At 44.4% G+C, this 6,544-nt stretch overlaps 1 protein-coding gene across 1 annotated transcript in view; it reads right to left on the minus strand.

Moving 5' to 3' along the window:
- Positions 1-5,897, minus strand: part of T265_09539 (hypothetical protein) — a gene marked incomplete at both ends in the record, with an annotated part of 30,841 nt that extends 24,944 nt beyond the window's left edge. Inside the window, one exon of the mRNA XM_009175638.1 lies at positions 5,835-5,897. The remainder of the gene's footprint in view (positions 1-5,834) is intronic.
- Positions 5,898-6,544: the final 647 nt, after the last annotated feature.

Genomic DNA, 6,544 nt, shown 5'->3' on the forward strand with positions numbered 1-6,544 from the left:
TACCAATAAGTTTTGTCAAGTGGGTCACCAGGGAATTTCCGCCTTCTTTGAAGATGGCTGGATACAGACCGTCCGGTCCTGGTGCCCTCTCACGTTTCAGTGCGGCTACTTCGTACCTTATTTCTTCTTCCGAAGGGCGATCAAGATTTACATTCCATTCACCCGTATGCATTATCTCCACTGGCTGTGTTGCAGGAAGCCAGCTGAACTGCTCTTCGAAGTGTTCGGCCCACCTCTCCAGTCGACGTTTTTCCGAGTGAAATAATGGTCCAACTTGTTCACTTATCGTTTCGCTGACCGCTGCTTTCCTAGGGCCAGTCGACCGTATCAGTTAATGAAGGGCACAGGCGTTTCCCGTAGCAAAATCATTGTTCATATCCTGGGCTTTCGATGTCCACCAGAGCTCTCGGCCTTTCCTTAGACTCTCCACTATTAGGCGTTTGAGGAATTTGCGTGCGCTGTCGTATTCATCGCCTGCTGGTATGGCTTTCCCGGCATCATTCATGCGACTTCGACTCGACGACATCCAGTGGTCTTGTGGTCAAATTGGAGAAGTCGGGCAGGCAGCACTAAACACCGCTAGTATAGCTCCTTTCACATTTTGCCACGCTTCAACCACATGCTCATTGCCACCACAATATTGTTTTACTGTGGAGAATTGTTGGACTAGCTCAGATCGATACTGTTGAGCTATGTCAGTGATTCGGAGCTGGTGGATTGGCATGCTTCTTGCTGACTCACGAGGGTTTGAAGAGAAACGAACCGTCAGGCGTGCAGGCACCATGGCGGGGTCGGAGTCAAGTGATGAACCCTACAAGGAACGACCTTCTTGTATTGGGGTTCTCCAACGGTGGCTGATAGCTACGTGATCCAACTTGGACCACGGTTGATTCGCAGTTGGTGGCCTCCAGGGTACGCCGTGCAAACGTCTATGTTCAAAGTTCGTACTTGCCGAAAACAGTTCATGATCAGCACACAACTGGAGGAGTCTATCTCCGTTGTCTGTGCGGCGAGCACCGACTCAGAATCGACCAGCCAAATGTGATTCTGAGGAGCTAAGACGACATACTTGAGCATTTAAATCGCCTGCGATGTCGGTGCTTTTTGCCTGACGAATGAGCCCGGATAGCTCTCGATAGAAAGTATCCTTCTCCGCATCAAAACTGCAGTCCGTTGGGACATAAGCCGACACGACAAACAGACACCGCTTTTTATGCCTAGAGGCATTGTGCCTGATTGAACTGGATAACCTGACGGCACAGAGGCGACTGTTCACTGGGATCTAATCCAGCAAACGCGTTCAGCTCTGGAGCTGAGTGCGACTCCCACACCATATATTCCACGAGTCATCGCTCTTGGGTCACCGGACACACGGAGGGAGAAACGTGAAAGAGCTGAGTTCATCCTTGGCGTTTTGAGATGCATAACCACGCTCCTTGTATGCGTGTTTTGGAGACACAGCATGCAACAATTTTAAAGGGTACAAGGTTTCAGCAAGCATTGCCTGTTTGCAAATTTGACATAGAGTACAGACGTTAAAAGCTCCTATTTGGAAAGTATCTCGTGGATTTAGAAAGGTGTTATTTTGTTTAATGTTTGTAGGCAGTGAGGAGCCTAAGGCCCTTCAGTCAGATGACTGACAGTCAAATGGCCCAGCAGCGTTTGCTTGTGTGGTGGGAAGGGGTTTCGGAGGGACATCGTTGGGCAAATGATACTTCCCGGTTGCCCAGGCCGAGGAAGGGGGTTTGGTTGAGGTACCACACCTCGAGCCTTCGACTCAAAAGTCTGACCCACGAGGCAGTGGGAGAATGAAGGTTTTTGTTCGGGGACCCTGACCCTAGCCTCTGACTCAAAAGTCTGACACACGAGGCAGTGGGAGAATGTAGGGTTTTCTTTTGGGACCCTGCCCGGAGCCTACGACTGCCCGGCTGCCCGGCTGCAAGGGGCTGGGCTTATCAGAGGGCTTGGGGAATTAGACAATAATGTCTCATTCTTAATTCGGCTGCGCACAGCAGGTGCCTTTTGAGCAGCACCGGGCTCTTTGGTTTTAAAAGTATTTTGACCGAATTGGATAATGCGCCGGCGGTCACGGTCAACCGTTGGGCGATCGGAGTGGCGGTTTTTGGGGGCCGACCTTTTCTAACCCGTCCTCCCTCTGGGGAAGGCAGAATCTCTACTTCCATAAATATGGACATGCTGGCCACCTGGGGAAACACCTTACTGCCTTGACAGTCCTATCGCAGAGGACAGTACGACTTTACCTCCAGACCGCCTCGTAATATGATTACTCGTATTACGGGATCTCGCTGCTCTTGATCTGGCTGCTCCCTCTTGGCCTTCCTGTCATGGTGCACCTTGTGGAACAAAGTTCAGGCCAGTATAGCCCGCGGGATCATTGCAGCACTCAAGCCCGACTACCACGTTAAGGTGACAGCTTTAGGTAGGGTCAAGTGACTTATAGTGACCGACAAATGTGATAGTGTTTGAGCAGCAGATAAAAACCTCAATAGATCTTTCCCCCCTTTCTACATCCACAGCAATCAGTAATAGTATGAGCTAATACTAATTGCGAAAAGGATACCAGCCGTGAGTAAGACTGTAAAACGATTGTTTTTATTGTTTGCCGTCTTTGTTTTTTCTCATGGCTTTAATCATTCTTGCACCAAGGAAATAGAGCCTGTGTGATATCATGGTGGGATAGTTGCTTTAGACGACCCAATCCAAAATCGGAAATCTGTCTCGCTTACGACTGTTACCAGGAGCTGGTTACACATGTGTTTTTCCCGTAGATTTGTTCATCAGGTGGGAGTTGAGAACGCGCATTTCTTGCTTAATTTTTTGAGGCAATGTTCAACCTTCCAAGTGAAACATGGGGCCAAGACTGAGATCCTTGACTATGTACATTACATTTAAGACTCTTGGCGCAAATCCAATGATGCGCCAATGCGGCAGAATAATTGTGCTAAAAGTTTAATTGACGAAACATTGCCATAAATCAATCGAGTGCCGACCGGCAAATAGGCATTATTAGCATTTTCCTTGTGGAAGCGTTGCTGAAAGCACTTTGCAATGAACGTGACAAGTGTAATAAAGGAAATGCTCGATGCTGAGAGATATTGGTTCTTCACTCTTCTCCAAAGTTTCACCACCATATGCAGAGCGTGTTATCTCCCTTTTATTGCATCTTCTTGTTCTTATGTTTTAGGACATTGAGGCATTGAGGTGATATGTCAAAGTATTTCCTTTGGAAAAAAAACCAGATTATTCTGCTTTCTTTGACCTTAAAAAGTCAAAGCTCCAAAACCAGTGTGGTCTTGTTAAGCAACTTTTATTACATGCAGTTGTATGCTGCTAGATCTTCTTTACTCGTGAGTTCAGAAAAAGAGGCCATTTAAGCTCTTCAGTTGATCATTATTCAGATTGTTTTACCACCAAGATATCCGCCGTTCTTGTGCTTGACAAATGTTGAAATTTTATACCTGTTCGACACAATTTAAATTTTGCAAAATTGATTTGATTTAATTTATACTGATGGCTTTCGAACATATGCGCTTTCTAGTCCCGCTGTTGAGGACAGCGTTGGGAAAATATGTAATATCTGGGAATCAAGGACATTACAGTTGTCTTATTTTGCCGTCGGGTGGTTTACTGATTTTTTCGGCTGTCTAATCTGGAGTGTCGAATATTGTGGGGTAGGTCTAAAGTTGTCATCGCATATGTGCAGCAAACTTGTCAGTAGTACGGGGGCTCCTAAATCCTAGTGAAGCAGCGGCCTCCGTATTTGGGGCCAGATTGGAAAGCTTCTAGGCACTTTTGCTATCTTTTGAGAGCTTTGAGTCGGCATCGAACTTTTGAGAAAACAATTTTGCTCTCGTTAGATTGCACTTGATGCTGGTTAGGTTCGTTTGGACTGCTAATTCACTTGCTTAGCTCAACCGTTGTTAGGATTTACTACTCTGAAGTGCGATAAGTTTGGCTCCATATTTTTGTTGCCTCAAAATGTCCAGAACTCTGTGGCGCATCCTAACTTTGATGAGTTTTTGGTACTTCTCTCCGGAGCCATTGCAAGCATATGCAAAACGTTTGGTTGAACGGTAAAATTTAGCTTTTAGTCTCCTTTCTTTGGAGACTTACATGGGAAGCGTTTGCAAATGGCCCGTTCTTGTGTTACTTTTTACGTGATGTTAGTGCTTTGCAGTAAGCAATATATTTTCACTGATTGCAAAACACTGCGTTTTTGTTGATACACGATTTGCCCATCATATGATGAGTTTATTGCGTACTGTGTTTTCGTGGGAATTTTCATCGGTGGTGGCTGGACAATGGATTGCTTAGATAGATGGTGCCGGCTCGCTTTTATAATAAGTTACACTTTGTTCTTTGGTTTTGTTGGGTTATTGCAGAAGTTGCAAGCTCGAGTCTCTCACATCTCATGAATTTTGAACGTTTCGGGATCGGGTACTGTATAGAAGTTACAAACGATACTGTGTGGCAAGTACGCAGAAGGATGGTCATCAGTAGTTTTAACTCCTTTATATTGGCGGATAAAGTCCCATAACTGAAAGCAGCAGAGTTAGGAAAAGCATATTCTATAGCCCAAGTGACCACGCTGTTTAGTATTCAGCAGATTATGATTAGGAAATTTTCTGGTTGTCTTGGAGGTTCCTGCAAAACCGAGGTATCCCCAGAGCATTTCGTTTTCAGGAATTTAATTGAACATAGTCCAAGTCAGCTGTGGCACACTACGCTTTTCAAGGCATACTCGTGAAAACGGAACTTTGGCCTTTCTGAGGATCCTTTATTATGCAATGCCACATAAGTGCTGATTTCGTTGGATTGCGTGGAAATGTGCCTTTGTTTAAAGACGCAGCGCTAGGTCTCAAACGGTGTTAGGTGAGTCGTTCACATTGTCTAAAAGTTTGAAGCTACCTACTGGCTTGGGAGAAAGTGGTCTCACCTTTTTTCCAAAACGAATCTCATGATACTTTTACTTCACTGGCAAAATACCGAGATTTTCCGTATAGAGTGAGAGTATGGGCATCAACAGCTATCCCATTCTGCAGTTATCTCCGAAAAACTCGAAAACAGTGGTGGTGGCTCCCATGCGATTTGGGCATTAAACACACACACCACTTTAAGCTTCTGTCCTTTGCACACGTTTGATTAAACAACGTCCATCAATTACTCGATAACAAAGCACAAAAATAACTCCCATATGGCTTTCGAATGGATGTAATAAGGCCGTAATTCAACTCCATTTTCTCCTTTCAAACGTTTGAAATGTCCATTTCCATTCTCCTTAGAGTCCCAAGGCGCCCGGGGTGTTACTTTTGCAGCGTCAACGAGATTACTGTAGAATAATTACCGGTTGTTCTCCTTATTTGATTGAACAATGGATTCAGAACCTGGAACATGCATACTCTAGGGCTCAATGTCAACAAATACGCCTATTTTTCAGATTCGTCCACGCTGCAGGTGAGTGGAATGACATTCGGGAGGGATATTTTTGATTTCCCTGATTGAATGTGTTTCAAAATAGGCACTGACAGAGTTTTCTTGAAAGTTCTGAAGTTTTTCTGTGACTTCAGGTAGATATTCCTGGACCGTCACGCGCTGCACAGTGCAGTTTCACAGGAGGAAAGGAGAGCGACTGAAACAGATAGACGTCATCTACCTGAATTCTCCTTTTGAATAGCTGACTAGCTGGCTGGCTAGCTGTTCCACCGGCAGACTTATAGACAAGGATTTTCTACAAACGGTTCTTGAATAGAAGTAACCGAAACCAAATGCCAAAAAATTATAAAACATTTTAATTCAAGATACTATTCTCTTACTCTTCCGCCAGCATATGTATCATTTCGCAGTAAAGCAGCTTAGCGTGTGCGAATGCGTAGCCACCGCCTATTTACACGAAAAATTATTATGATTTTAAGTAGCCTCCTACTCGGGCGAAGGTCAGTTTGTGGGCGGAAGAACGTAACAATTGAATTAAGATCTATTTGAATACTTTTCGTGATGGAACTGTTCAGGCGATTCCCCACACGGAAATTATTCTACTCATATACTTTGTGTGCATATCTATGCTTCACCTGGACTTCAAATAAGTGGCTCTTGAATTCCATGGGGTCGTGGATTAGTGGAATGACGTTCTGCGTTTTATATTCACCGGAATTACCTATGTGAAATAAAGATATGATATCAATATTCACGGGTGGCAAGCTTACCAGTTCATAGTCTCAATCTGAAAACTTCTTGTGATGAACATGACTGATACTCTATTCATTGCTCTATTCATTATTCTCCTGTTTTAATATTCTATATGCTGTACATATACGCCAATTTGAAAACATACGTTCTACTTGTTGCGCTGATCTGAATTCTGGATTTCTAGTCCGTCGCGTTATCCCGATATAAGTCCGAAACTTAATTCTCACATTTTGGCGTCGCGATTGGAACAATTCATCATGCCTGCGGAAATGGAACCATTAGATGTTAATTCAACTGCGCGTGACGTAGAAGATTATTTGAAACGGTTCGACATATG

The sequence above is a fragment of the Opisthorchis viverrini genome, assembly GCF_000715545.1.
Source record: "Opisthorchis viverrini unplaced genomic scaffold opera_v5_283, whole genome shotgun sequence".
NCBI classification, from domain to species: domain Eukaryota; kingdom Metazoa; phylum Platyhelminthes; class Trematoda; order Opisthorchiida; family Opisthorchiidae; genus Opisthorchis; species Opisthorchis viverrini.